Source organism: Onychomys torridus, chromosome 13 (assembly GCF_903995425.1).
Source record: "Onychomys torridus chromosome 13, mOncTor1.1, whole genome shotgun sequence".
NCBI classification, from domain to species: Eukaryota; Metazoa; Chordata; class Mammalia; order Rodentia; family Cricetidae; genus Onychomys; species Onychomys torridus.
The window spans coordinates 34715602-34725809 of NC_050455.1; the positions used below are offsets into that span (position 1 = coordinate 34715602).

The 10208-nt window shown below is 41.0% G+C and overlaps 1 pseudogene; it reads left to right on the plus strand.

Moving 5' to 3' along the window:
- Window positions 1–5525: 5525 nt before the first annotated feature.
- Window positions 5526–8202, plus strand: LOC118594528 (annotated as a pseudogene).
- The last annotated feature ends 2006 nt before the right edge of the window (window positions 8203–10208 follow it).

The following is a 10208-nucleotide window of genomic DNA, read 5'->3' on the forward strand; positions in this document are numbered from 1 at the left end:
CAGGAAGCACTACATAATTTTATCCTATAAGCGACCTCCATCATGTATCACAAAAAAGTGTAGTTTTTATTATTTGAAATATTTTTTAAAATTTTCTCCATGTATTTGATGCTTCTCAAGGATCTTGAACTATGTTAAACAGAATGCATCTGTTACTCCCAGAGCTAACCCTAAAATATAGACAGTGTTCTCTTCTTTTTGCAAATTAGAAGATAAATCCAGTAAGACGAACTACATTCAAAGCCCTTCCCTGATAATTGGCTCACACGGGATAAAATCCAACTGACTCTAAAGCATGACTGTGGTTTCTTGCATATTAAGTTTTCATAATTGAAAACTTAGTCAGTTTTTGCTTTTCTCTTACCAATGTGCAATAACCAACCAAACAAGCACGAGTCTTTGCCTTTGTTACCTGTGCCCTTAGTCAAAGCACTTCTAGTGTCTCCTTCCCAGAAGCCTCTGATTTGCTCAGCTCAGACCTTTATGCGTTTCCTAGGCTGCTGCAACATTATCTTTCTGTTCTGCCTAGTTCAGTATCTTTGCATCACAAGCTATTCTGCCCAGGCCCCAGCCTCATCAGAACAAGTGTGCCAGAGAACACATTGAAACTGACAGTCTATGTACAGATCTGTCATAAATTCCTTACATGGCTGAAAATGTTGTACTTTATCAATGTGCATGTCCATGTGATAGACACACATTCTCTAGTTTTACAGCACTTCCATTGGACAGCTCCTGGCCCTAAACTATGCCCTTTCAGCAATCTTTCCTCAACCTTCAAGAACTTACACATTCACGCACAAGTCTCTTCCTGGCTTCGGGCTAGATAGGCAGAATTCTGGCAATTTTACAATTTTACAAAAGCTCTCCTGACCACAGGATCTAGCTCTCTTGAGAACCTATATGCTGTATGACTCTCTGTAGTCACTTAGTAGGATTTTTTGAGTTGTAAGCCATAAATTTTGGCCATTACCTCCATTCTACAGATAGAACTCCATGGTCTCTGATCCTTCACACTTCTCTGACCTAAGACCAGCTATGATGAGTTGAACTAATCTTGCTTAACTTCTCATTTTCTGTAAGTTTTTCTTTCCAAAGGCTCTGTAGTTACTTTCTGTAATTTAGTTTTTTCATGGCCCATCTAACCTCTGTGATAGGCACATTTATCTAGGCCAACCCAAGCATACATGCTACATCAGTTCCCTTCCCTGTTAACTCACATCCTCCAGCGAGTCAACAGCCTGTGAAGTACAGATATTGGCTAGTGAAATATACTACTGGGATATCTCAGTGTCTATTCAAACCAAAGGGGGCTATGCTGATGTTATTTAGAGATTTCCATGAATTTGCACCATGGGTATTTGCCTTTTATGGATATCATAATGTTCTTGCTTTCATTTATGATAAGAGAAGGCCATTAATAAGAGATCAGAAAATAGAGTTGGTTCCCCATTGGGGAATTCTCATAAGTGTGGTGCCTAAATTCCTAAACTGGCAGCCTTGGAATGATAGAATCTGATACCACAGAAGTGTAATGCTAAGATCCAAGAGGCTGAGCTTTGAGCGACCAGTATTACTTTTATTTGGATGGCCTGATTTGCATGGTGGAGACTGCACTAGCTAGAAATTACCTGCATGGTGCATCAGGCTCACCTGCTAGAACTGCACAAGTCATTATTTTAGACTCCTACCATGCATGCTGCAAATTGCCTACCCAACACACACACACACACACACACACACACACACACACAATTATAAAGGTCTTTGTCCCAGAGGGAGCTGTCCACCCAATGTCCTATGCTTTAGGGGATGGATTTTCTAGTACCATTCAGCCAGCTGTCCTGGAGCAGCATACTTGATAGCCGTTCTTCCTCTTGTAGTCTGAACATTGGATTCATTTCCTGCCCACCATTCTCTTCCACTCCTACCTCAGTGGGTGACCTCCTACTCTACTAGTGTTTACAGTGGCTGACCGCCAGCTCTGTTACAATTTAGTTCATTCTCTGGAATGCCTCCCCCTTCCCCTTCTCATTCTGTTGTGAGAATATGACTTCTCTGGGACTCAGTTCAAATGCCACTTTCTCTACAGCCTTCACTTATCTGGCTTTCAGATGGCTTCTGTAGAACTCTGACAACACCCTATATTCTTCAGCCAAGAACACACAGACCTCTTATTTGTAACAGAGAGCAGGGCTTCATCGGGGTATTGCTCAATTTTATCAATAGTATCGTGTTGAACTCTACATTATGTGCCTTTGAAAGTGTGTTAGACAGAAATGTGTTAGCCTTTAAAGTGGTACTTTATTAAGGATTCACAGTCCTGATTAAAGGGAAAAATCCTCACTGCCTTATCATCCTAGGCTTTGGGTTATTCCATTTTCTGAGTACTATCTTGGATAGCCATTGTCTTCACTAGAGAGCTTGATCCTGCTGCCTGGAACCTACTAGCTAGTTGAATGTAACTGAACCACACCATGGCCAATCTTCACAGATATTTGCTTTCAAACACTTATAACATTTGCTTTGCGTTACCCTTTGATTAGGAAGATTAAAATTGAAAGGGAAGCAAGTGAGGCAAGGGCTTTCCTCTCTTCTTTCTGTAAGAACAGCTTGTTTCCATGACATTTATACAGTGAGCTTTTTCTAAATGACAAGCAGATTGGTAGAAGATGTTATTTTCTGCCTCTTTGCTTTGGATCTACACTTGGTGGGTGGAGTGTAAGAGAGACAGCCTCACTAAGGAGGATGACTGTCAGGTATATGGGTTTGGGAGGGAATTTGGGGGGGGGGGTTGTGAACATGTCCTTTGAGGGTTGCCATGGTAGCAATGTAGCGGATTCCAGCTAGTTGTAAGATGTATTAGTGGGGTTTTGTTTTTGTTTTGTTTTTAACATTGAGTAATATTTATACCTATGTAAGTATCTTCTTTTTAGTTTTTCTTTTCTCTTTGAATAAAAATATATGCTTACAACATATATGGTCCCTGTGGATGAAAAAGTCAAGAGGAAATGGCCGAGTTCACTCTGAATCAGAACTAGTATTCTGCAAAAGAGAAACCAGCCTAGGAAGCACTCAGTCACATGCTTGCTCCTCCATACTGCTGACTCTGAGGCTGTGGTAATGGAAAAGGGGAGGGATCAGTAGGCTCTTCAAAACCAATCCCAGACACAGTCAACATCATCTGGTATTAAACATTTCTTTCATAATCCTCTGAAACAATTCCAATGACATGGTTTTATTCCACATCAGAAGGCTCTTGTTTTTGTCATGCTCTTTTCTTATGGATACCTTTGTTTAGACTTCATTGAACTCACATTGACTTGTACATTGTGTGTCTCCAACTCTTGGAATCAAACCTACTCTGATTTTCCAATGGCGATAAATTACCCAACAAGAACAACAACTAAAACTTTATTGTGTTACTCCACCTAAGTGAAGAACTCAAGATAAGCTTCAAACTACTTCTACCAATTCAGAAGACCCACCAGCATGTAATTACAAAAATCCTTTCTACCAGGGTTTCCACAGCTAGGGACAACTGCCTCACGCCTTTGCCCTAACTATTGATGACTTCCATTGATGACTTCTTCTAATCCTCAGATACACTGTTTAGGATGCCCACTATGATAGGCTGAAAGTAAAAACATACTCCACATGCAGATTTGTGTTTATTTGGACAGAAGAGCTTTTAGGAAATTATTTTGAGCTTGAGTGGCTTTAAACGGGCACATTCTCTCCAATTTGCCACAGGCCCTTTTAATATTCCACCTACACCCTCCATTTTGCATATTTAAATCACTTGTATGCCCCTAAAGGCATATGAATTTATGCCTCTTGAACAGGAGCTGCATTCCCTTCCTGGTAATTACATCTGAACCTTTCATGAGCTAGGAAAAAAAATATATCACTACCAATTCAAAGCACATCACAGCCCACCCAGGAAGGGTGTGTTACTCTGATTGCTGGTCTCCTCCACACTCTGTTCTTCCCTTTACAACAGTGTTGACAAAACCATTATATTTATAACATGTCCTTCCACTTAACCATGTTGATAGCTCTCCCTGAAGTCATTTTTATAAATTTCTGTGAGCACACTGGACCAGGGTGCTGGCAAAGGGAAGATGTACTGGATAAATGGTGGGTAATAGGTCAAAGACGAATAAGCATATAAAGGGACACCCCCATGGTAACTGACAATGGCCTAAGATGACACTTGTCCTTCTAACTCTAAGATGAGGCTTTTCACAAATCTCTGTACTGTCAGAACCTCAGGTAGTACATCAGGCAGTACAAATGGTCATCATTCACTTGTTCTAGCCAAAGGTCAATGTGCTCCATGTAACACACTCAAGGTGAAGAAGATAGCAACACAATACCAGAATATCCCCCTTCATCTTCCCAGTATAAACCTGAGAATGGTCTGCTGTGTGTCCAAAAGGAAGGAGAGAAACAAGAAGCAAGCCTAAGAAGGGGGGCAGATGGTTCCTAGAAAGGCATTAGGGTTACTTAGAGAATCAAAGATTGAAGAATGAAGGAATGAAAAGGTAGAAGGAGAAAAGGGGAAAGAAAAGCTACAATGTTCAACATCCTCAGCAATTGAGGAAGTGAAACTGAAAACTACTTTGTGATTTCATCTTGCTCTGTTCAGAATGGTTACAACCAAGAGCAACTGACAGCAAGGATGTGGAAAAGGGGACCCCTCGTTCAATGTTGGGGAACTGCAAACAGGTGCAACCACTCAGGAAATCTATATGGAGAAATCCACAAAAGCTAAAAGCATATCTACCACATGACCCCACATAGAAATCACTGGCATATGCCCAAAGGACTTGAGGCCGATTCTATTGATACTTGCTCAGATGTGCATCACTGATCCATCCACAATACTTGGGAAATGGGAGCAACCTACATGCCCTTCAACTGATAAATGATGACAAAACTGTAGTGTGTGTGTGTGTGTGTGTGTGTGTGTGTGTGTGTGTGTGTATGTGTGTAGAGAGAGGGGGGGCAATTTTATTCAGCTGTAAGAAAAATGAAAATCTTAAAACTTGCAGGTAAATGAATGGAACTAGAAAATATTTTACTGAGTCTGGCTAACCCAGACTCAGACAAATACCACATGTTTTCTCTTATTTGTGGATCCAAGCTCTAAATCTTTAAGTGTAAGTGTATAGTCTAGAGTAACCACTGTAGTGGATAGCCATCCCAGCATTGGCCTGGAAGTTCCAACCCCCACTGAGGCTTCGGTAATGGTCACGCCCACAAGGCAGGGCGGAGGAGGAAGCCGAAGACCAAGGATCAGGAAGAGGTCTCTCTCTTGGTTCCTCGACCCTGGATGCTGGAGGTAGACCGAGCAGAGTTCTCTAGAGAACACCACCGGAATACGCTATACCTTTGCCAGACCCTGCAACCTACCCCTTCATTTGTAAGTTACCCCACAAAATAAACCTCCCTTTTAACTACGTGGAGTGGCCTTAATAATTTCACCAATATCTGGCGCCCAACGTTCGAGGCATGAATTCATGAAAAAGCCTGTTGCCTGTGGCCCGGTTGTGGTGGCACATGCTGGTAGGATTTACTGAAGAAGGCAGAGACAGAAGGATCCCAAGTTGAGGCCAGCCTAGGAGAAGATTCAGCCCGGGCAGAGACACAAACAGTGTCGGTGGGACCATGGAGGCAGTGGCTGCTGCTTCAAGTTGCTGGCTGCTTCTCATCATGTTGGTGACTTTAGTGATGCTGCTACCTGGAAGAATTTACTGCTGCTTGTTCAGAGAAGAATTGCCAGGACCAGCATGTTACAAGAAAGCATCGGCAAAGGTCAGTTTGGAAAAGCTTGGCAAGAGAAATGCTGGGGAGAAATTGCTGTGAAGATATTCTCTTCTAGGGAAGAACGTTCATGGTTCCGAAAGACAGACAGACATGAGATTGTGATTGCTCCAAACCACAGAGGAGGCAATTTTGGATTACAAACTGTTTAGGACAATTTCGAGATGACTGGCTGAGATGATCCAGCCTGACAGACTACTTGAACAAGGACTTGAAACAAGCCCCACATTTTATCATTATGCAGCGGCGGGACAAATGATACAGGACTTGACAATTAACCCAAAAATTTTCTTTTCAGGATCCTCTAAAGATGGAAGTAATTTTAAGAAGATGACGCCCACATCCCCAAAAAGTGGGATGGGAGGTTTTCGGTTGTTTAATGAGTTTTGGATATTGTCATTGTTTATGATGATTGGTTACAAGTTGTTAATTGTTAATGGTCAGGAAAAAAGCTGAACATGAAGATTAGATTCAGAGGTTTTGTTAAAAAAAAGGAAGGGAAAAAGAGAAAATAGATATGAGGTAGATCACTGAATCTACCCTGAGAAAAAAGATAAAGAAATAATAGGATAAATGGATAGATCACTGAATCTACTCTAAAAGAAAAAGGAGAAGATATAAAAATGACAAAAGGTAGATTACTGAATCTATTATGAAAAGAAAAGATAGGATAAGTAATGAAAAATTTTTGTCTGAGTTTATCAAATTTTACTGGACTGGACATTATTATAGATAATGGAGTTTTTCACCTGGATCTGTCAAATGTTAATGGACTAGACATCATTAATGTAATCTTGACTGTGTATATTGTATATACTTATTGGATATGATTTTTCTTGTATTAGTTATAAACTTTTTTTAATTTTAGACAAAAACAGGGGAAATGTGGTGGGTATTGTGTTCCCTGAAATATTGTGTGTTCCCCGAAATAAACGTATCTGGGGTCAGAGAACAGACAGCCACTAGAACAGAGCCAGAATTGGTGGCTAGAAAATGGGAAGAGTAAGCCACAACAGAAGTTGGGCGGTGGTGGTACACACCTTTAATCCCAGCACTTGGGAGGCAGAGCTAGCCGGATCTCTGAGTTCAAGAGCCAGAACTGACTTTGCAGGTTTGTCTCTTAGAACATGAAGGCACTGTTTAAGCTGCCCAGGAAGAAAAGCAATCAACAGTCCCATCCATGTGCAAAACCTCCAAACCAAAAGAATGACCAGCTTATCGAGACTTTCCCCAAATACTACAGAGCCAGGCAATCCAAAGATTTTTTTTTTTCCTTTAAATCTTCCCTGATGCATCTCCAAGTAAGATGTTTCTGTTCAAAATTAAGTATCCCATCATTGTAAGTCTAACTGTATCTTGGAGAAGGTACTTTCACTAAAAGCTAGGAAGAGATTTGACTTTCTATACTACCTACACACTTTCTATCCTTAATGACAAAGAAAAATGTTACTTTTACTCTGAGAAAATGTCTTGCAAGTTCCTGGACTCTAGTTATGAAACCTGTATTTTCTACCCTTCTATTCCTTCATTGTAGGTTTTTTTTTTTTCTTAGCAACAGTAAAGAGCTTTGTAAGTATTTAGGTTTTGATGTTATTTTTGTTACTTTCTTAAAAGTAGCAATTTTGGATACTTTGCCACCCAAACAAGTTGACAGCTCCTGGCGCTGTAGATTTGATTTTTAAAATGCTATTCTTGGTATAGTTACAAATGAAATATGCAGTTTTCTTTTGCTCACTGAATAGCCCTTCTGGTGAAATATTCAAGTCATTATTTGATGTAGTCCACCCAGAGAGAAAGTAGACAGTTGTCTGTAAGGAAAAGTCAACAGATTTTTATGGGAGACATTAAGATTCAATCTTTGAGTTCAAGGCCCGGTGGAGGGTGGAACAGAGACGCCTAGAGTAGGTAGACAGAAAGACCATAAAGGCCAGGTGAGGCAGTATACAAATGCTGAGGAAACTGATATCCAGGGGCAGGCTCAAAAAAAAAAAAAGACAAACACTAAGAAGGTGGAGATGGAACAGACCTAAAAAGTGAAGATGAAGATGATGATGACTACCTGCAAAGGCAAAAAGGTGTGGGGAGGCTCATTGGTACTGAGAACCCCAGTCGGGTGACACGGACAACCAAGAAGGTTACACCACTGGGCCTTGGTTGGGCCAAGGAAGGAGAGGAGAGAGAGAAGAAATAGAGAATCAGAAAGCAAAAGAGTACTACATGAAGATGCATTCAGCTGGGAAGACAAAGCAGGCCAAGGCTGACCTTGATTGGCTAGCAACCGTGCTGGAGGAGACAGCAAGAAAGAAGAAGACAGCCAAAGATGACACAGCTTTTTCAGGAGAACAAACACAGGTGCTTTCCCTGACTAGGTAAGCTGGCCTATGGGAGGAGCTGCTAGGAACTGGGCCATGCAGTCTGGAGTCCTCAGTGTCTCACCCACCCTGGACCCTTACACCACTGCAACAGCCCCTCATGGCCAGGAGCCCCTACTGGTCTGGGACCCCTCCTGTTCATCTTGGCACAGAAATTGTTCAGGGGTATTTGGGGGAGGCTGTGGAGGAAATCTGTCATCTTTGAGACAGACAGATGTAGGACAGCATTCTGCACATAACCATCTGAATGTTTTTTGCTGATTTTAGAATTTGGAACCCTGATTGAAGTGGGGTGCTTTGGAAGTGGAGCAAGGAGATTTCATTTGCATGTTAGGGGTCGGGGTGGGGTGGGGGTTGTGCCAGAAGGTAGCTGCTATGGGAGTTCATTGGGCACTCACTCTTCTGGGTTATCAAAGACCTGTGTCCCTAAGTGTCCAAAGTTTGTGCCTGGCCAGTTCCATCCAATAGAGGCATCTCCTTTCTGACCTGCTCTACTCCTTGCCAATCCACCTGGCCAGGGCCATTGTTCATTTTGAACCCTATTTTAACCCTACCCATTGATCATTTCAGGAAACCTCTGGTTACCGTGTATCACCCAGACAAGACAGGCTCTACAAATTCAACTGATATATTTGGCAGATTATTTGGGAGATTAAACTACATTATTGGGGGTCAAAAGAATCCATAGAACAATGATTTAGACATAAACATCTTAGTAATATTTTGTCAGATGTGACCATCCAGAACAGGATAAGACATGGCCCCTCATGTAGGAGTCATAGCTGAGTTTTTGCAGAATTGAGATGAGATCTTTCTAAATGATGCCAGGTACATCCCAATGGCTTAAAATCTATAGAAAGACTAAAATTAGGCGTGTTCTACAGTGGTTCCAGTTTCTATCCCAGTCGTCACACAGTGATTTTAGACCGACAAAAATCTGATAAGTAACCTATTGCTTTATCAACTACTGGCTACATGATATATCTAACCTTCCCGGACAGAAAATGGGAGAGCCCTTCTAAAAGGATGCTGTATCATTTCTTTCAGTACCCATAGCCTCTAACAAAGTTCCTGGCAGTGAGTAGGCATCAGTGGATCCTGGATTTTACTTCCAACCAATCATAAGAAAGCCACAAGTTTTGATTTTCAGTCTTTTCTGGTCCATAAACTTGAGTAATGGATGAAAACTCTATCCTTCTCAGAGAAGAATAAGCACAATTTAATATTACATTACAAGGGACCCCCATGAAGCCCATCTCTGATCTGAACACTTGGAATTTTATCTATATATTTTAAAATTTAGCAAATATAATCCTATCAGTAAACTAGTAATCCAGTAACTGTTATTCTAATTGATATTTTCAGTTTCATTTAACCTAAGTCTACTAAAATGTCTTTTGTAGTAAAAAATCTCTAAAGTGTAGCAGCCAAATTCCATTGGTGATGGTGCCAATCCTGCCATCAGACAGCTGTGTGACTGTAGAGGAGTCCCCTGGGTAATCTGAGCTTTAGAAGGCTGGTAAACTAAGAAGTTTGAATTAAAATTATTTCTGAAGTTCCTTATAGCTCTGAAATTCTCAGCTCCAAAGCATTGGAGGTTTCAGATGAAATTGGGAGTATATTCAAAGCAAATAGTGATTATTTTTGAGGGGGAGTCACTGAGTTGCAAATTTAATGAATTTTTTGAAAAACATGACTTAAGTAAATTCTCCGAAATATATGCAGGAGTCTGAGAATCAAATATTTAGCTTAAATATATACCCAGTGTCAGGACCTCTGGGGTCCTGCAAGGATTCCTTTGTAAGTAGGTGAGTGGATTTCTTACCATTGGGCATTGGCTTTCTCGTTTACATGGGATCTCCCTATGAACTATTCTTCCCTGGTTTATAATGTTCAGGAAAAAAGCTGACAATAGCAACAACTACAATGATTGACAGCATGCCAGTGTTAACTGCAGGAAAAGACAAGTGTTCTTCTCTATGTGGTTCACAGACAGCAGAAATGGGG